General features: G+C 39.1%; 1 pseudogene; it reads right to left on the reverse strand.

Moving 5' to 3' along the window:
• Positions 1-6,057: 6,057 nt before the first annotated feature.
• LOC122141634 lies at positions 6,058-21,253 on the reverse strand (annotated as a pseudogene).
• Between the last annotated feature and the right edge of the window lie 1,325 nt (positions 21,254-22,578).

Genomic DNA, 22,578 nt, shown 5'->3' on the forward strand with positions numbered 1-22,578 from the left:
TTGTTTTTCCTTTCTATAACGTTAGGAAAAAACATCTCGTTCATCACACTGCAGCACTGCTTGTGTCTCGGTTTGAACTTTCTGCTATTGTGTCCTGTCCTGCTGAATAGTGATACTATTGACAGAGATTAAAAAGATATCTTTTCAAAAACACACAAAATTATTAGGTGCATCAAGTCCATTATTCTTATGCTGGTCTTTTGTTATGACTATTTAGTTAACTGTTATTTATATGCCGACTTGAATTTTTTTTTTTTTGAGACATGGGTTTACAGATGGGTTTAAATCTGTCAAAGCATTCGGGGCTGAACACTAACAAACATAACATTCAGAAGAACATTAAAAAAAGTAGCAGGCTAGTAGAGTGCTTCCAATCGTCTAATGCTACAAAAGATAATAAACTCCTGAAAAATTTTTTTTTTCCCATAAACTAGCATTGAGTGAATTCAGCATGCCCTCCACACCCAGGCCCAGAAGTTTGCCTACCAAGAATACACAGGAAGTGAAGGGGTCAGGACTGACAATACCCAGCGCTGGACACATTAATTCAGCAGCACAGAGCAAATGTTCCCTGCCATTTTTTACTTGTGTCCGACACGCATGTTTTAAATTCAGGGGTGCTAAAATACCACTTCGTCAGTTTCCCCCGAAGCACAAAGTTTTTTTGCACTGACCCCCATGTGCGTGTGTTTAAGCAGTTTGCTAGCGGTCAATCAGACCATAATGTTTTCAGCACAGGCCCCGTGCACACTGGGTTTCAAAGCAGGAGAATCTAATATTGCTGACTATTCTGTCTTTGAGGGAACAACATGGTGCTGGAGATTGAAGAAGAGGTTTTTCCGGTTTGGCTCAAACTTAGACCTTTGGTTGGTCATTACAATACTTTAGTTTTGTGTTGTCCAAATCTTTCTGTTATTTACACAGCGAGCCTTTTAAGATGTGAATTTAGTACAGAACAGATTTACCTAGCATTTTAAAGATTTTTAGTAATTGAAAAAACTGAAACAAAAACAGAAAACCATTAAATAATATGAAATATACTGTAAAATAATTAATAGTAATATATTAATATAATATTAATATATTGAAATAAATATATTCAAATAGCATTAACAATACAAATCCATAAAACATAGTTTATATATGAATATATAGTTATATTTAGTGCCATAAATTAACCTATTCCTCACAGTGGACTTGGTTCATAGTCCCTCACAGCACTGTCACAATCAAAAAGAAGAAAAATAATAAATAAACAAGAAAAATACAAATAAAGTTAAGTACGCTTTGGACAAGATTGTCGACCAAAATACCTGAAAGTGAATCTTACTCTTTTTTTGCATTGTAAGTAATCTTGACCAAGCAAGCTTGATTCTTGATTGTACCAGTTTACAAACAAGCCTATTAAAGGACTAAATTCGATTGACTATGATTCTTCTTCCAAAAAAATTAAATAATTTTATCTATACTCAATTAGCTAAATGCCCTGGCCCAGATCAGACCCACACCTGACACTTTCATCCTGGCCCACATACCGCGTGAAATGGGCGGTCCGCTCCTGTTTGCAAAATATGGACCAAAGTAAGCCATAGGTAGGCTGCATGTCAAGCCATGAAAATAAATAAATAAAAATAACCCAGAACTGGCCCAAATTGGGCACATTGATTTTAATTCTGGCCCAGGTCCAACACCTTGCTCTAGATCCCACATAACTGTGAAGAATGAGGGCACTTGGGCGCCGGGTCCGCTCCTGTTGCCAAATTTGGGCCATAGCAAGCCAAATGAAGGCCCAGTGTCAGTCCATGAATAAACCAAATAAAGCAGAACTGGCCCAAATCTGGGTCACATTGGTTTTAATTCTGGCCCAGATCCGGCCTAGATCCAACACCTTGTCCCAGCCCACATACTGTGAAGAATGAAGGCATTTGGGTGGAAACCACTCCTGTTTTTGCGAAATTTGGACCACAAGCAAGCCATACGTAGATCGGCATATGAGCCATGAAAAATAAATAAAAACCAGAGCTAGCCCAAATCTGGGCCACATTTTTTCCTTGCTCTGGCTCACATACTATGTAGAATGATGGCTTTTTGGGTGATCCGCGCCTGTTTGCCAAATTTTGGCCACAAGCAAGCCATAGGAAGGCTGCATGTCAGCCATGAAAAATAAATAAATAAATAAAATAAAGCAGACCTGCCCAAAATGTGGGCCACATTTATTTTCATTTTGGCCCAGATCCAACACCAGATTTGGGCCTCAGGTAAGCCTTAGCATTGCTGCATGTAAGCCAACCAAATAAACCAAAACTGGCCCTAATGTGGTTGACAGTTGATTTTTATTCTAACCCTGGTCTTCCCCACATTCCTCATGTGGCCCACATGCTGCATGGAATGGTGGCATTTTGGCAGTGGTCCACAAGCAGGCCACTACACAGCCACATTTTAGCTAATAATGAACCAAATAAACCAAAAATATACATTAACTGGGCCATAATAAGCCTTAAGTGAGTTATGCATCAACAATACTCAACATATTGTAAAGAGAAATTAAAACATGTCCTCCCTAAATGTTCAAATAAGTTCCAAAAATGTGTCTTACTTGGTAAAAATCATTCCAAACCAAGTTTTGCACAAGCAGCAATTCAAATGTCATGGATAAATATTCAAAAACATTCTAATACTTTAAAAACAGTTCTTAACAAGTTTGAACCTAAATGTTTCTTTGCCAAAACTGGCCGAGATATAGTTTAGGATAACTGGGCCATTTTTGTGGCATCATATGTGGGCCACATTTGGTTTACACCCTGATTAGCCTTTGTTGATTGTGCCACATTTTTGCCAAAGTTGGCCCACATTTGGTTGGCACTATTTGGGCTATATTCACTATTTACCACATGGGCCACTTAAGGGTCACATTCAGATTACACATTGCCGTGAACACAGCATCTCTGGCCTATAGAGGCCCACATGTGATTTGATACATTTGGGCCATTTTTTGCTTTTTTACATGTGGGCCACTTCAGGCTTACATCCATTTTGTACAGGCCATAAGAAGGTCAGCGGTGCCGTATCATTGCCTTAAGTGGCCCACATCCGCATGCTATCTGATTATGAAGCTATATTTCACAACTTTTTTTCGATTTTTTAATTATTCTAATTATTCTCTTTCTCTCTCTATATATAAGTTAGGTCCATATATATTTGGACACTGACACAATTTTCATAATTTTGGGTCTGTATGCCACCAGAACAGAATTAAAATGAAACAATAAAGATGAAATTGAAGTGCAGATTTTAAGCTTTAATTCAAGGGGTTAAACAAAAATATAACATAAAAAGCTTAGGAAATCCCCCCACTTCCAGGGGCTCAAATGTATTTGGACAAATAAATATAATCAAATAACATTTTTAATATTTGTTCAGAATCCTTTGCAGGCAATGACTGCCTTAAGTCTGGAACTCATGGACATCATCAGAGACTGGGTTTCCTCTTTTGTGATATTTTGCCAGGCCTTTACTGCAGCTGACTTCTGTTTTTGTTAGTTTTTTGGGTCTTTCTGCCTTTAGTTTTTTGTCTTCAGCAAGTGAATGCATGCTCAATTGGGTTGAAATCAGAAGATTGACTTTTCTTACCTTCAAAAACTCCTGGGTTTCTTTTGCTATATGTCCTCTGTCACTTCATCAGTAAACACCATTCTGGTACAGGTTGATCTTAATTCAGCTGTCCAAAGAGTGCTTTTTCCAGAATTGGTCTGGCTTTTTTTTCAAGGCAAAGTCTAATCTGGCCTTGTGCTGAACTCACTCGATGTTGTCAAAGGGTTTTTCTTTACCATGAAGAAGATTCTCTGATCATCCACCTGTCGTCCTCTGTGGACGTCCAGGCCTTTTTATGTTGCTGAGCTCACTAGTGCATTATTTTTTCTCAGAATGTACCAAACTGTTGATTTGGTTTTTGAAGACTTTCACTTGCATGGAGCGCTTCTTTGACTGCATGATGTGGTCACACAGCAACAGCTTCTAAATGCAAATGCCACACTTAGAATCAACTCCAGAATTTTTACCCGATTAATGTAGAAATAACGACGGAATAGCCCACATCTGTCCATGAAATGGCTGTCTAATTACTTATGGTCCCTTGAAAAAGGGGGCAAGTACATATTAAATAGCTGTAATTCCTGAAAATGGTCGCATTATGCTCTTTGTACAAAGTCTTTATTTTGTTTTGGGGGTGTACTAGAACAGGCTCTCATACTAGGTTGTTCGAAAAACACATTATTTTTCCCCTATTTTACATTATTACAACACCTCTCTTCCCAGTCTGGCAGGAACGGCTCGAATAGTTCCTGTATCAAATGCCTTCTGAAATACTAAATGTGCTAGGGCTGCACAAGTAATCGAATTTCTAATCGCGATTACAATTATGGATGCCACAATTACGTAATCGTTCAAAGCGGCAATTAATCGTTCAAAGTCCACTTATGTTATTCTGCACACACTTAAGATATGTTTTTTTCTTTCTACATGTTATCTTAAGGGTCTTTCCATTGTTTTAGTTTTAGTATAACAGTATAATATCATTCATATTTTTACAACTTTTTTTATATTTTAAAGAAACCAATCCGATGTATATTTGACATTTGAGGCTTATTACTATAGAAATACACTAAAGGTTTTTCAGTTAGTGTTTTCAGCTTGTTTGTTTTCATAAAAAAAAATATGGCATGCAGTTGCATCAAACAATGGTATAAACATCATTCAATGTAAAATGTGATAATCGTAATTAATAATTGCAATTACAATTTCAAGGGAATAATCGACAATTATGATTTTTGTCATAATCGTGCAGCCCTAAAATGTGCTGTGATGGTTAGCTAGGCCAGTCTGTGCTGTGATTGTTAGCTGGACCAGTGTGTGTTGTGATTGGCAGCACTCAGCGCCTGGTCGGAAAATGTCATGCCCCTTACCATAGCCACCTGCCAGCTTCAAGTGTAAATATTGTTTCAAAAGCAAATCAATTTGATTTGATCAGTTTAAACCCGGATGATTGTAACCACTCTAAGTACGTCTGTCTTGGGAAAGCTAGCATGTCTCCGACATAGTGATAACACTTGTTGCCTTCTCTAGTGCAGCTCAACCAGGTCTCGTCTCATTCGTCAATCTTTGTGATATCACAAATCCGAGAAAACATGCGTTGTAGTCCAAACAAGTTGTTCGTTGTAGTTTTTGAAGTTATTTCTGTTAAATAAAATATCTCCTTTTGAAGTGGACTTTGAGCTTTGTAACTTTGCAGATCCTTTCTATGTTCCAACAGCAACAAGGTTTAATCTGGCCGCAGAGGAACACTACTGGGTTGCCTGATATAAAGAGATGTAATCCCCGAAACAGTGCTTCTCACTTGCGCAATACGGAAATATCTGCTAAGTGTGCTACTTATCTTTGTCAACCTGGCAACCCTGTGCACCGTTTTGAAAACACTGGTGTTAGATCGCAGTTTTAGTGATCTCCTCTTTAATATTCTATTCTCAGAAAAGTGTAATTCATCAAAAGTGTTCATTTATGGGGGGTGTGTAAGCATGAATTACCAAAGTTTTGCCGTGTTTCTCTATTAACAGTGAAGCTGTGGGCTTTAATCCCTTTAGAAATAATAATGGAACATTGGGGGGGGGGGGGGGGTCATGTTCTACTTTAGCATTTTGTGCCATTTTGTGGTTGAAACAAAATATTTGGACATTAAATGAAGAAAAAAACAGGATAAATAAAACCATTTACATTTACTCACATTTATTAAAAAAAAATCAAAGTGCATAATCAGTCTGAATTCCCAAGGAGAATAATCTCATGAAGTTAAAAGCACTCTGTAAACGTGCTCGGTGGCCTTCCGTTTGAATATCTGTACAAATATGTACAAATAAATGCACAGATTAGTCTCGGGAATAATTTCTAAAATCTAAAATTTAAAACAGCATTTAGATAAAAAAAAACAAAAGACAAAAGACTATATATTTCCATTAATTAAAATATATATATATATATCTATATATATATATCTGAAAAAAGTAATAATTTTGTTGCCAAAGAACAACAAATTTACTTAAAATAACACTGAACTGCACAAAACTGTATAACAGACGTTTCACATTTCATGATGCACGGCCGATTGTACACAGCAGCTGATAAATATGTCTGCAAAGCAGCAAAAAAAAAAAGCTAAGTTTGAAGCCTCAGACAAAATATATATATATATATTACACTCGTGTGGACTCTACAATACAGCTTCCCAGGATGCATTGTGTCAAAACTGCAAAAAATGTTCGTAAAAAGAAATGTTCATCATACTGTGTAGGTGAATATTGCAAATTCTCAATTTTTTTTCCCCCAACTTCAGCCTGTTAGCTCAACTGGCAGCTCTCGGCTACACAACGTCTCCCACTGGCGAGCCAAGAGCGATATTAGCCGCTCTCTGCTGTCCGCTCCTGGTACGAAAATACACCAATGCACTTCCCCCATGTCTCCTCCAACCCCCTGCGTCCTGTCGCGACCACTCTCTGCAAAATGGTCCATGGTAAGGTGGCACAAAAGATCCGGTCCAGGGACGTCGTCGAACACCAGCGTGAGGGCTTGTGGGTAAGTCTGGTAGCCCATTAGCACGCGGTCCAGGTCGCGTAGTCGTTGGGCATCCCGGAGGCGGTACTTGTCTCTTTGCGGAGGCTCTTTTGCAAATTCAGGCAGCGGGTAGCTGATGTGGTCTTCATCCAGGAGGAAGACGTCCGTGCTGGTGAGTATAAGAGTCTTGGGTTGTAGGACAGTCTGGTTCTGGGCCGTCTGCCCTGGAACGACGTGGACCTGGAATACCAGCACGTACAAAAGGATGTTGAAGGAGTGAGACGGTGGCTGGGGGGTCTTCCTCTCCGCTACAATGAAGGTGAGGTCTCCGATCTCTTCCTCACTTGGATATACAAACTTGACTTTGCTGGAATGGACCAGTTCATAGTTCTCCCATTTTACCTGATTTATGAGGACATACAAATATTTTAACAATAAAAATTGTTTGCTAAACATCCAGACAAAATGTTCAGATAAGCATGAGTGATATATTGAATATTCACAGTGCAAGTAGTCAAACCTGTGCTTTTGTTTTCCAAACTGCGAGTAGAAATCCAGCTCAGAAGGTTCTGGAGAGGGAACTTTCTCCAGCAAGGACAAAACCATCATCAGCTGCTGCAGGAACCGATGTGTGCCGTAACCGTCACGGGTCAGACAGGAAATGATTTGATCAGCCGAAGGCCCTTTGAAGAGAAACGTTAAACTATTAAACTTGAAGTGTTTTCGATTTCAGGTTCATTGCAGCATCAATTAATTCAGAGTAGGATTTTAAACTGGAACTGTTTTGGGTTGTATAACCAAACATACACAAAATGGTCTGATGTGAACAAATGCCAAAAATTTGATCTTCTCACAATTTCTAAGGAGAGAAGCAGCAATATGAAATGCTATTTAGTTTTAGCAGAGTTGAATTCATGAAGCTTTCCCACAAAACAAACCAGCCAAACTTTGACGTCGAAATGGACTTGTGAAAATTTAAACAGCATGCACTTATACACAGTGGTGGCCAAAATTATTAGAACACTTGTATTTTTCAGCTCAGCTAGAAAATTTAGAACATTTTTATTCTGGAAGTGAACTAATCTTTTAAGCTGATGATTACAATTGGTGTCAGCTTAATAAATATGTCATCCAATCATGTATATCTTTGACTAATTTGGGATGGAAAATGTGAGGAGAAGAGATCTTGGTCAAAAAAAACTCACCCACGACTCTGAAGTACTGATCGAACAAGCCCACATTGACGCTCTGCAGGTCTTTTTAGTTTCAGGGTGAAGCAGAAGGAGAAGAGGAAATCAGTGTCCTTGTGCTCGGACGGGTGCCAGGTCCACATCTCTGCAAGATCAATCAATCATTTAATGAATCGATTTTAATGTTCTAACAAGACTGTTGACTAGAACAGCATATAGAATCGCATATATAATACCTCTCCCAGATGGCACCGAGCATGGCAGCCGTGTTGCGAGCTCCAAGTAAATGCTGCAGTTTTTTGTAGTTTTACTTGTTATTTTGTTTATTACAAACACCTATTTGCCTCACAGAAACCGGATTTTAAGCAGAGGTTCCAGACTCAGCCATCGAGCTTACGGGGTTCTCCGTGCACCGCTCGGACAGAACGAAAAAGCTCACAGGGAAAAGCAGAGGTGGGGGTGTTTGTTTCTTTATCAACAACTTGTGGTGTGATGAGAGGAACATACACTCTATTAAATCCTTCTGCTCCCCTGATCTGGAATTTCATATGCTTCTGTGTCGACCATTCTGGCTACCGAGGGAATTCACAGTGATTATAATCACAGCTGTTTACATTCCCCCTCAAGCCAACACAGACCAGGCACTCAAGGGACTGTATGGGAATATAAGTGAGCAGGAAACCGCGTACCTAGATGCGTTGTTTATTGTTACGGGGGACTTTAACAAGCCAACTTCCTAAATATTTTCAACACTTCATCAACCAAGTGGTGATCGTGCACTGGACCACTGCTACTCTCCTCTCCTACAAATCCCTCTCCCCGCCCACCTTTCAGCAAATATGATCACTCTTCCATTCTGCTCCTGCATGCTTATAGGCAGAAAACTGAAATGGGAAGCACCCGCCCTCAGGACAATTCAGTGCTGGTCGGACCAATCGGACGCTATACTACAGGACTGTTTTGATCACGTGGACTGGGACATGTTTCCAGGCAGCGTCTGATGACGACATAGAGGTGTACTCAGAAACTATAACGTTTCATCAGGAAGTGTGTAGAAGATGTAGTGCCGACAAAAACAATCCGCATCTACCCCAACCAAAAAACCATGGATTAATAGCGATGTTCGAGCAGCCTTGTCAGTGCGGACATCTGCTTTTAAATCTAGAAACGCTGACGATCACAAACAAGCCAGTTACGAACTCAGGAAATCCTCAAAGCCACAAAAAGACAATATAAAAACAAAGTTGAAGAACATTCAACACCAACAATGCAAGAAGCATGTGGCAGGGCATCAATAACATAACCAGATTTTAAAGGAAATAAACCAGCTACTGTAAATATCGCCGCCTCTTTACCGGATGAGCTTAATAACTTTAATGCTCGTTTCGAGGGCTCACAACACCACCCACAGAGAGAGAGAGCACTCCTGCAAAAAGAGGTGAGTGCACTCTCCGTTTCTGTTGCGGATGTAACCCGATCCTTCCGATGGATGAATATCCACAAGGCTGCGGGTCCTGAAGCAATGCCAGGTCGTGTGCTCTGAGCATGCGCATTCCAACTAGCCGGTGTTTTCACAGACATTTTCAACCTCTCTCTCTGTCCATGGTCCCCTCGTGCTTCAAAAAAATCCACCATTGTGCCCATACCAAAACGCAAAATAAAATCACATGCTTGAATGATTGGAGGCCCGTTGCTCTGACACCCATCTTCAGCAAGTGTTTTGATAGACTCATAAGAGACTACATCTGCTCTGTGCTGCCTTCCTCACTGGAGCCACTACAATTTGCATATCGTAGCAAAACGTTCTACAGAAGATGCTATGGCTTTTCACCCTACACACTGCTCTCTCCCACCTGGAAAATAAGAACAACCTATGTGAGAATGCTGTTTGTGGACTACAGCTCAGCATTTAACACCATAGTGCCTGCCACACTTGTTGCAAAGCTCCAGAGTCTGGGACTAAACAGATCTCTGTGCAGCTGGATCCTGGACTTCCTGACAGGCAGAAGTCAGGTGCTCAGAATTGGCAACAACACTACATCACCGCTGACCCTCAACACTGGTGCCCTCCAGGGCTGTGTCCTCAGCCCACTCCTGTACTCCCTGTACACACAAATGACTTTGTAGCCACACACAGCTCCAACGTCATCGTCAAATTCACTGACAACACAACAGTGATAGGCCTGATCACAGCATCCGATCCCGCACAAGCTGACTGAGGGATAGCTTTTTCCCCCAATCTATCAGACTAATACACCCTACCGCATACTCCCACAATATGGTATGCCACACACTGCACTTTAACTTCAACAGTTCAATACTGGACTATACATACACACCTGCATTTAATACAATAATCTATCTGCTACCACTGGATACCACCTAATGCACATCCATGACATTTTGTGTATCCAGTTCATGTATAACCTATATAAACTTCTAAAAATTTAAGAATATACATTTTCTACCGTTATTGTAGAATGTGTACATATTGTATGAATGTGTAAATACTGTGTATAATGTGTCTTGCTAACTGTATGTTATAATAGTACACTGTGTGTACTGAATATATGTATGTGTAAATTGCACATTGTCTATATGTAAATTGTTTCTGCACTGTCTAGAGCACGCTCCCAAGAATATCACTCTCCAAGGCACATGTGCTGTTGGTGATGTGCCAATAAAAGTGATTTGATTTTATTTGATTTTGTAAATAAATATAAATTAGTAGGTATATCAAATGAACAACAAAACTGAATGTGGCTGAATATCAGATTAGAATAAAAATGTCACTCCAAATGTAAAGTACATTTTTTTGCTCACTTGATTGGTTGGTGAGTGAGGATGCTGTATCATCCAGGATGAAAGTAGATGGCTTTAGTGGACAGCAGGACACAGGCACTCGTCTCCACATCAGGAGATCTGTAGAAGAGCACCGACGTCCACAGGATGTGTTTCAGCTCCTCATTCTCCATCTGCATGCAAACGGTGAGATAAACACCCTAAGTGTTCTGTCTCTTCATTGCATAATACTGCAGTTTATTTAACAGTGTTTGCTTAGTCAAGGATTACAATTGCTCAAATGTAGTGTCAGAATTGTTTCTTCCATGCATTTTGTGCAGTGAACATAAATGATACCTTGAACCATGCGATTTATTGTTTTAAAGAATACACATACTCTATAAACACACTCAAATTAAAGGGTTAGTTTCTCCTAAAAATGAAAATTAGCCCTTAAATTATTCACCCTCAAGTCATCCAAGGTGTATATGATTTTCTTCTTTCTTCTTTTCAACTCCAGTTGGAGTTATATTAAAAATTGTCTTTGATCTTTTAAGCTGTTTCATGGCACTCAGTGGGTGTTGCATGCATCAGTCCAAAGGAAGTAAAAGGGGGCATAACACACACAGTTTTACCCAAACTCCAAAAAGTATTTCGTTTTATCATATCTATAAAAGAAAGATACAGCTTTACAATTCTCTCTGGAAAAAGCCAAGCTCCTGGAGGTGCGCCATGGGTGGAGCTAAAGAGTGACGAGCACTTGAACGCCGAATGCAAACAAAATAGACATCTAATTCACTTACCGTCTGCAGTTCTGAATCATGACCAGGATCTTTTATCGCTTCATCTTTCAGTATCAAACGATGTGCAGATGTTACAGGGGCCTTGTTTATAAAATGTTCGTCAACAAACACACTTTGCTGCCCCGGAAAAACAAACCGTATCCACTGTTTACATAACGCGGGGTTCTTTAGGAAGGTGAACAAATCTATCTTTCCCTTACAACCAAAAACACACATTAAAGTGATTATTATGTTTTGAATATGGATAATTTGCTTACAAAAAACACATCGATTGGCATCAGAAGGCCTTTGTTCACCCCCGGAGCAGTGTGAGACACTTTTTTTTTTATGGATGGGCGCTTTTTATTTAACTTCTTTTGGACTCCGACTGGATTTGTCTGAAAGAAGAAAGTCATATACACCTAGGAAGACTTGAGGGTGAGTAATTTATAGGCTAATTTAAAATTTTTGGGTGAACTAACCATACAACTGTAGGGCATTAAGGATTCTAGTGAGGGATACTGATCATGTTACCAACTTCAAATGTTAGGCTTGTTTGTTTACAGTTTAAATTCAGTCTAGGATATCCTGTAAAAACAAGACAATGATTGAATATGAATGAGTGGAAAGAGGATCAGATAGTCCTCTTGAAAACAAGGCAGCCTGGCCAAATGTAACAAAAAGTAAATAAACAAGTGCACAGGAGCCAAAAGCACAAACAGGAAGAGAGGGGTTGACAGGAAGGACAAATCAAGGAATATACAGTGTAACGACAACAACAGAACCACAGGAAAAACCCAAGAGATTGCTTCCGTAGGGAACATTCTAGAGCATAACCATCCAGGAAATTTCCTTGCAGGATCTGAATCTGCAAAATGCGCAAATGACTTGCCTCTGCAATATTGTCGTGGAAGAAGTGAACAAGCTGGTCTCCCTTGAGAGACGAGATGAGGAGTAATGAGGAGGAGAGCGAGAGGTGTGAGGGACATTGGTTGTCTTCCATCAGCTTCTGAATGAGGGATTTGGCTGGATACAGCAGAGACAGGGTCAGGTGGGGCCTTGGCACCTCCTGAGGGATGCTGTGGGGAAAAAAAAAAGCAGTGCAGTATATCTACTGTGAAAAACAGCTAACAAGAACCATTAAGGTTTGCTAATTAACAAATGCTGCCTTAGGAAAAATGAGTAGTCATTTAGCAGATGCATTTTTTATCTCCTCTGCTGCATTTGGTAGTACCCAGTTAAGATGGTTCATCTGTAAACTAAGGATTAGGAATAAGGTTTGTCCATTCACAAAGACCCACCCCCTTAGTTACTTTTGCAATCCCAGTACCATTTCGTGTCTCTTTAATGTGTTGTGCCAGATCGTTATAGCATCTTATTTTAAGCAGAAGGGCAGCTTAGGACTGGAGCTAAAATGGCATCTATACATATATTTGAAAATACTGGTAATGAATGAGCCCCATTACCTGCTGGTAGGTATTCTTTCTGTGGCTGTTGCAGAAGTGGGACAAACTGTGCACTTTCAAGTGTCCTTTCTTAGTGCGCTGGAGAGCGATGGTTTAATTTCCCTCAGATTGGACCGAAGCTGCGTGAACTCTCTCAGGAATGTAAACTTGTCTTGTGGAAGGGCAAAAACAACAGTCAGGCACTCGTGACCTGCCATCAGTTCTACAACATGCTCATCGTAGAAACGCCGAGAGTTTGAAACAGCTCTACAGGAACAGCACTGCTTTGGGTCGAGAAGAGTAAAGGAGAGTGGGATACGGATAACTTTGGAGCAGCTCCGCATCGTACTTGCTTCCGAAGGGTCCCGGGATTGCCACAGTGACAAAGTCTACCATGAGAATGCAGAGGTGCCGAGAGGTCAGGAAAAGAATCATGGGATTGGAGGTTTGTTCTGACCGCTTTCAAACAGGCCGATTTGGGATAATACATCCAAAGTTGCGGAGTTCTTTGGAAACTTTGAGTGTGTTTGCGACGTTCTTGTCGGAGGTAGATGAGCCTAGATCAAGGAAATGGATCAAGTGTCCACCTTTAACGCTGCCCTCACTTTCCTCAAAGTCCCAAGAGTTCAGAAACTGTCGGATAAACACTTGAGTGTTTAGAGGAGTTCAAAACTTGCTCATTAGTTTGGTCCACATTTGGAACAATGCAAGAGTGCATCTCCTTCAGACTTTGGGCGTTTGAGAAAAAGAACCATCGTGTATTCCTTGACTTGACCTTCAGGGAGAAACAAACCTCTGGAATATCAAACTGAAAGGTCTCAATGTTGGTGTACGGCACAACCAAGTCTGTCTCAAGGTTCTCCATTAGTTCTTCCAAAGTACTCGCTGGTTCTTCTGACCTTGTGTGGAAAACCACAAGCGAGCTGTCCGTTGCCACCAAAAACAAGATGGCCGCTGACTCAAACCTTCTCCAACACTGATGCAAAGAGACCAAAGCACCATTTTTACATTATCAATAGCAGATTCCTTCTTCACATCATCTGGCATTTTTTCCTGAATGGTAGACGAAGAGGAACAACCCATGATCTCGTTGGTGTCATCTATTGTCATTTCAAAGTACCCATCTCCAGATTGAGGACTGCCTTGGTCTGTGTCCTCAAGAGACGTGGTTTTGCAAGGTATCGGAGTTGATTCTTCTCTATTAGCCTGGTTGATGTGAGCAGTAAGCTGGTTTATAAACTCCTGGTTGGTGGTAGCGAAGGACAGTAAAGAAAGAGGTACAAAGAGATTTGAAAGATTGCAGTCCAAGGTTTCCACTCCTCTTCACAGCAACAGGGGCTAAAGAGGAATGAAGCGTTTTTTGGTTTAGCTTTGGAATCTTGAACATAAAACCATAACTGCTCATCCTTTAAGCACTTCAACACCAGTACCAACCTATACTTGCTCTTCATGGACTGGAAGTTGTGTCAATGGACACATGTTTTAGTAACTCTACATTTTTATTACTACCTTAGTCAATCACAAGTTATAAGGCCAAAAATGTACTCTACTTAAGGACATAAACATAGAAAAAACAGTTTGGTCAACTCTTTGCAACCACATTTATGGGATACAAGTATGCTTCGGCATAGCAGAAACAAAACAAAATAATATAAGAACTCACCTGCTTTCAAAGGTGACCTCGGAAGACAAACTGGAATCAATTTGAGTTTTCACCTGCAAAAAAAGGACCAGGGCTGTGTTCTTGTTGGTTGCTGAAACTATTTTAACTAATTAATTGTGATATAATACAAACCAACCTGTGGAATGATATCACAGGCTGAGTTATAAACATCATAGCATCTCTGGGTAAATGTAGAATCCACAGGAGTAATATCTCTTTGGTAATAAAAGCTTTTTCTTTACAAGTAGTTATTTCTGAATGGGAGATAGATGGAAAGCAGAAAGTCATTCTTTAGTCACTAAAGTTTAGTTCACAGCACAATTCAATGTGGTGATGATGAAAATGGATGGTGATGATGTGATTTGTTTGTTCAGGCAATATATGCTGTATCCATATTGGGTGACAATATAGTAACAATTCAAATGTCAGGACGATGTCAAGAGACTGACAGGCAACAACTGGCAGCAGCTGAAGAAACAGCATGATCTGATTTTAATTAGATTTCAAACCACATATGGATGCACGCTGAATTAAGGTTTCAGCCATTAAAAATAAAGCTAAACTATGTTTGCAGTCAGACACTACATACCACCCCCTCCCACATATATATGTGTGTGTATATTAATACACTCTTAAACATTATACAATCCCATATAATGTGTGTTTTATATGCAAATAAAATGGAATGTATAGATTACGAACTAATGTATAGATGATACCATTACAATGGAGTATAATAATATTCCATTAATATTTGAGAAACTTTATTTAAAATCACATTTTTAGGAGTGCGTAGCGCTGAATATTTAGACGCTGTTTGCAAAAAAACTGAAAGTCTATCAAACCACACTGAGGCTGTTGCTAGTAACTAACACTCAAGAGACAAATATGGAGATCAAATGCTTTATAAATCAGGCCCAATCAGTATTTAGAGAAACACATGCAAATTAACCACCACAAAAATCAACTTTTAAGCTAGTTTAACACTGCAAAGGAAAGAAATGGATGCCCATTATACTCATTCAAAGCAAAGATATGAGACAAATCACTGAGGAATGATGATGAAACTTGATTTATTTCATCTGCAGTGCAGAAACGGACGCACCAAATCTCTGAAACGCAATTACGACCGGCAGAGCTGCAATAAGTCAGTATGCAGGAGTAACTGAACAGAAATGTAAATGAAATGAGATTTAGCAATCACTGGTGCAAAGAAAACCCAAGTCTTTTTGTAAGGAATAAAAATTCAATAGCTTCAGATTGTCATAAGAAAAGGATTCAATACTATCTGATTATTCATTTACAGTCATAAAAAAACTAAATCACATGATGGCAACACAGAGCATGCTAATATCTAATCATGCCATGCCTTTTTTAATTTTTTAAAGGTGAAGTGTGTATTTATTTAAATTTTTTTGATTTTGTAAATTTTTTGATTATACTTTCTCCTCTCCCATTTTTATATGCAGACACAATGAGTTTAGGAAAGACTATTTTTTTATCCAACCAGTGACAGATGGGAGTGTTTGAAACAACACACTTCACTTTTAATTCTCCATTTGGGTTCCCCCCCTCGTCCCAGCAGCGCGATACATACATGATTACCTTGACGCAACGAGACATCACGAGACAGAGAGGGGGGAGGAAGAGGAGGGCGGCACGACGAGAGATGACGAAGAGGACTGTGGCCCGCCTGCGGCCTGTCCCGGGACATCACTCACCTGACAACAAGAACATCAGGCTCCTCTTTAGCCAAAAACACAGTGTGACTAATTCAAGACCCCTGGAGGTCAATGTAAAGGGTGTGAGGGATAGTAAACATCTTAATGTTCATTTTAAATTTTACAACATGTCTAAACCAGAACGACAAGCCATAAATCGCCATGTTAATCAGTTTTTCCACCCACACTGAAATTTCATTGGTCCATATTCTGCTCCATAAAAAAAAAAGTCACATATTTACTGATTGGCTATGGATTTAATGCAAACTTTCACTTACTTGGTGATCAAAACATCATGCCTGGTTAGGATATCATGTTAGTACTTGCAAAGTAGTGCATTCGTGTTATTACCATATCTACAATTTTTCTGTCTAATTTAATAAAAGTGCAGACTTTTAGCACATTTTTCCCAATAACAGTTAAAAGCTTCACTTTATTATATTTGCAACCATTTCACATGCCGTTTTATTATAGATGATTCTGCCTGATATGCTTTCTTGATTCTAAAATTTAATTTAAAGAAAATAATTTAAATAATATTTTAATTTTTCAAAACGATTTAAATCAACAACAAATAATACTCGAAACTGAACAGCTCTATTGATGTAGTGAGTATTTTTCAGTCATAGTAATTATGATAATATAGAGTCATGAGTGCACTGCAATGTTTAAGATATACTATAATATTACAATAGCATATGCACATTTTAAGTTAATGCATAATCACATTTATTAAACACAGCATGACTGCAGCCATGTGACCTGTCGATGATATCCAGTCACTATCAGAGTGTGGCCAGGAGGAGGCGCCACAACTTGTGTCTTTCACTCCACTGGAAAATCTGAGTTATGTAATAGATGCTGACACACCAATGCATCGATAAAAGCATATAAAGCCAGACAATTAATCATGTTTTTGGTGATTTCTCATGTCTGGGTATCAAGGTTTAGGCCAATTCACACCTAAAAAACTGTCACGATTAATAAAAAAAAAGCAATCAGCACACTCCTTTAAAACACTATAAATATATCAAATAAAATTACATTACTCAGAAAAGCATTAACCTGCCAGATAAAGCAGACTGAATTAGGACCTCTTACATAACTTTTTATTCAGCAGGGCTTTTATGTAAATTTGTTTCCATTGTCAACGCGACTTTACATAATTTGTTTTTCTTTAATTCCTTCTAAGCAAAACAAAACTAACTATAATATATGTTAAAAGCAAAAATGAATAATAATAAATGTTCATAGTAATAATTAATAATAATAATAATAATAATAGAACTAAATGATCCTTTATCCATTTAATTTAGATTTTAAAAAATAAAAAATAAAAGCAAATATAAAATCTTTAAAATACCTTTTTGTCATTGTTTGCCATTCGGTCTTTGGCCTCTTTTGCTTTCTGAATGGCTTTTAGCACCTCCACTGTGTCGAGCTCTTTTTCTGTGGTGGTTGTACCATTCAAACGTCATTAGAAACAAGTTCGGCACTCTTTTTTTCTTCTTGGTGTACAATTAGAAACAAATCCAGAAAAAGTCTGAAAAAAATTAATCATAAATACCGAAGATTCGATGAAAAGCTCTGCACTCTTTTTTTCTTCTTGGTGTAATAATACTGCTAAACTGTGCAGTAAACAGACCGAAGATTCGATGAAAAGCTCTAGGCCAATACCTCGGAGGCCCGGTCGCAGAACTGGGCCAGAACTTTAGTCCTGTAATCTGGGATGATGCACATGGGGTTATCAGCCAGAGACAGTTTCTCCAGACAGGGAAGAGTGCCAATGTTTTTAATTTCATCCAGCTACAAAAAGAAAACAAAAAAACAGAAGTCAGAGATTTATGCTGGTTTCAAGAAACCAATGTCTAAGCAAACACTGTAATAAACTACCTGTGCTAATCTGTTGCTGCTTAAATCCAAGTTAACCAATGAGTAAAGTTTACTGAGGCCGGAAAGGGTCTCCAGCTGATTTCCAGACAGGTTCAAAGTCTTGATATTCCCCAGTTTAGTGTGAACGGCCTCCAGCACCGTGAGTTTGTTGAAGGACAGATCCAGATGAACCAGGTTGTACAAATGCTGCAGTGAAAAATAATAATTTATTGGATCCTAAACGTCAAAACCTACTTTGCACTTTAAAAATAATATTATGAAATTATCCAGAGACAAACACACCTGAAGGTTTTCCACTAGAGACAATTCATTATAGCTGAGATCGAGGAATTCAACTTCAGGAATCAGTTTCTGTACCAAAAAAGAACAGGAAAAGCTCAAATTTGCGATCAGCAAGGAAAGACAAATGAAAAACTGGTATGTGTTTCATATAAATGCTCACCACCGACTCATCAATGCAGCGTATAAAGTTTCGGCTCATGTCCAAAGTAGTGAGCATCTTCCACGGGGAATGATCGCCGCACAGGGACAGTCCGTATCAAACACCCTCAGGTTCCCACTGCGCAAATTCAGACGCTTCGGGAACCAAGATTTCCTATTGAAGACGGAGCATACATTGTCATTCGAATAACTTTCAACACCAATCAAAATGTGAAACCCTCCAACTCACATTAACATACTTGTTTATGGGAAAAACAATGCTCCAGTTAGTTATTCTCCTTTGAAAATGTGCGTTCAGGGCAGGAATGTCAGTCTCTGTTTTGGTTTGTGAAACCCGCCCACTGCCAGTTTACCCAATCGTATTTCAGCACCCCGGGTTGCCAGTTGGCGGAAAACACAGCGTATTTCATTCATTCATCGTCAAGTGCGCTTGTTCCTGTTTCAATCCTCAATATGACAACCTGCATGTGCCTCAAGTCAGAGGAGGAGGGGCCGGGGGAAAAAACCCTCTCCAATATTTTGAATTTGGACTGCAATACCTAGTTCAACCACTCGGTGTCAATCCTACATACAGCACCTTTAAGAATTTTTACTTCCAAAAACTAAAACGTCACAACCTTTTAACAGAATCTAAAAACCATCAGTTTTTATTTCTTGATACGCTTTCCTGCGTTTTTGAGATTATTTTCTAGCGTACCTTCATGCTGCTGGCCGAGAGGTGTATGCTGAGCGTGGCCAGGGTGGGCTTTAGGGAAGGCAGACCTTCGATTTGTCCGGCATCACAATCACTGATCTGAGAATGAACATCAAGTGTTAGATACTGCGCCGTCCACGGACCCTCACAAAACACAAAACCGTGAGTCTCTTCACCTCGATCTGAAGCAGCGATTTAAAGATGGACAGGTCAAACGGGAGGCTCTGCTCCTCTATGTTACTTGTCCCCACCGCTGCTTTCATTCCAGGGATCTGAGTATGAAGATTTAATGTCAGAAGAAGATAAAACATAATACACATTCTGCCATTTTTTGTTCTACTTCTACTACTGTATTTTCAATAGAGAATCTAAACACTGAGAGACACCAACAGTGAAGCAGTTTATATATACTGATATTGGCACTGATATTTTAGTAAAGTGACAAACTCAAACCTTGAGGTACTTGAGGCGGCAGGTGAAGTCCAGGATGTGTCCCAGGTCGGCTTTGGCATCTCCGTTGGCACAGGTTGGCTTGGCGAGTTTTAGTTGCTGTGTGACGGCGTACAACTGAAGCGGCCTGAGGAGAAACACCTCGCCTGCAGCCAACAACTGCTCACCTAGAGGAAGAGACAAAACTACTACATCTTAGAGATCTTAAAGGGATACTCCATCCCAAAATGAAAATTTTGTCATTAATCACTAACCCCCATCTCGTTCCAAACCCGTAAAAGCTCTGTTTGTCCTCGGAATACAATTAAGATATTTTGGATGAAAACCGGGAGGCCTGTGACTGTCCCATAGACTGCCAGGTAAATAACAGTGTCAAGACCCATAAAAAGTATGAAAGTCGTCTTCAGAATACTCCATCTGCCATCAGACGTGCAATCTGGGTTATATGAAGCGACGGGAACACTTTTTGTAAGCGAAGAAAACAAAAATAATGACTTTATTCAATAATTCCTTTGTCAACAGTCTCCTCTGTGTCTCATTATCACCGTATGCTGTGTACGCTCTTCTGTATCATCCACACCACAAGGATGCGCTGTTTATACATGTATTTAGCTTAAATTGTGTTCTGAGGACAAACTGAGCATTTAGGGGTTTGGAACAACATGGGGGTAAGTGATTAATGACAAAATTTTCCATTTCAGGATGGAGAATCCCTTTAATGTCATGCCAAAACTAAGAAAAATAAAAAAATATGCAGAAATAACTGAATGAGAATGTACTGAACTGATTAAAAAGTGAAAAGTTAATACAATTTGATAATAACATTTCTATTTCAAATGAACTCACTCTTTCTGTTCATTAAAAGAATCCTGTTAATAAATGCAATGATGCATTTTAAGCCATTTTCAGCATTGGAAATAATAAGAAATGTTTCTCTAGTAGCAAATCATCATATTAGAATGATTTCTGAAGGGTCACGTGACACTGAAGATGGAGCAATGATGCTGAAAATTCAGATTTGCATCACAGAAGTGAATTACATTTTTAAAATAAATTCAATAGAAACAGTTATTTGAAATTTTAATAATATTTAAAATTTTCACTAGTTTTACTGAATTTTTGCTCAAATCGATGCAGCCTTTGTCAGATTTCTTAAAGATCTTACCAACCTCAACTTAGTGTAGTGTAAAACTGCTCATATTATGTATTATGCGAAATTAAAATGATGAACATGTCTATATTTCAAACATGGGGACTGTAGAAAATGCATCTAAGGATATTTTATAATCGGTTTGCATGATTTTGTTTTTTAATAACAGAATCACTGTCCAATATGAATAACACAGTTTTTAAAAGGTATCAGACTGCAGTTATGAACCTTTTCTACATTAAAATATCTGATGCCTGATTTCACTTTAAGCATGCTAAAGTCTCATTTGGAGCATCTATTTATAATAGCATAGATTTATAATACGGCCATTTGTCATTATTTTTCAGCCAATCTCTAGGAATGAATAACAACAGACCCTTATGAAAGAGCTCTTCAGCCAGGGCAGCAGCAATTCCATTGATTTCCTGAAAATAATGAAGTTCAAGTCAAAAATGGAAACACACTTCACAACAAACCTTATTCCAATATTACATTGGCTCATTTTAAACATCCACAAATTATAACCGTGGTCTTGTTCATTGGACTAAAACTGCTCCAGCTGAAACACGCAATGTCACTGGAATGCGTTTAATGATCTGCATGGTGCTTCGTCAACTTCATTTCCTGAAAGACTGTTCCAGGAGAATGCAGAAAAACTATGATTCCTCATGACATCGTTTTAAAGGGAACTTTCACCACAAAATGAAATTTTACTGAAAATGTACACACTCTCAGGCCATCTAGATGTAGACGAGTGTATTTCCACATCAGAACTAGATTTAGAGAAAATGGATCCTCTGCAGTGAATGGGTTGCGTAAGTATTGAGAGTCCAAACAGCTGATAAAAAACATCACACGTAATCCACAACAACATATTTGTTTAGAACTTTTTTGGCTGTAAACAGTGCTTGATCTATGCATATTCTCTCCTGATTCAGACAAGAACATTTTTTCACTGGATTAAAACTAAATTAATATGGATAGAGGCCAGAAGAAATGGTTTTTAAGTTAAAAATCTCCTTACATGAAGGGTTGGTTTCTTACATTCAACCCACTTTTCTCGTGACAAGATGTTAACTGAGGGGATGGAGGGGTGGTGGGGAGTACTTGTGTAGGATATGATGTTTTATCAGCTGTTGAAACTCTCATTCTGACGGCACCCATTCAATGTAGATGATCCATTGGTGAGCTACTGATATAATGCTACAAAATATGGTTTTTAAGGCTTACAAAATTTCCCACAAATCTGTTCCGAGGAAGAAAACATTACTCATATACATCTTGACATTTTCTGCAAATCTTTGGTTGAACTACTCCGTGGTGCTTCTTCAACTCATTTCCTCAGAGATCTCACCAGAAGTGCAGAAAATAACTCTGATTTCATCATGATTTCATGTTTGCATTTCGAACACATTTTGAGCCCTGGGGGGCGGGGCGTAAAAGAGTTCATACTGAAACATTCCTGATGCTGCAACAAAATTCAACACAAAAAAGCCAGTTTACGGACAAATGACATCTTAAACATAAATGACACTTTCGCTGCTAGCCAAAGACAACAGTCCAGGTCCGGTCATGTGCCTAACTCAGACACAAAAGCCTTTCAGAGATCAATATCAATAACGCACCTTGTCAGTGCGCGACAAACATTGCTTCCAGCCAGAGCAACAGGCCCTGCATGTTCCACGAGCGCCCATTATCGGCTTGAACGGATGTGAAGAAAATGCAGGTGCATACACGAATTTGCATCTTCACAGGATGAAAGGCAACC

This window comes from Cyprinus carpio, chromosome B22 (genome assembly GCF_018340385.1).
Source record: "Cyprinus carpio isolate SPL01 chromosome B22, ASM1834038v1, whole genome shotgun sequence".
In the NCBI taxonomy this organism is placed as follows: Eukaryota; Metazoa; Chordata; class Actinopteri; order Cypriniformes; family Cyprinidae; genus Cyprinus; species Cyprinus carpio.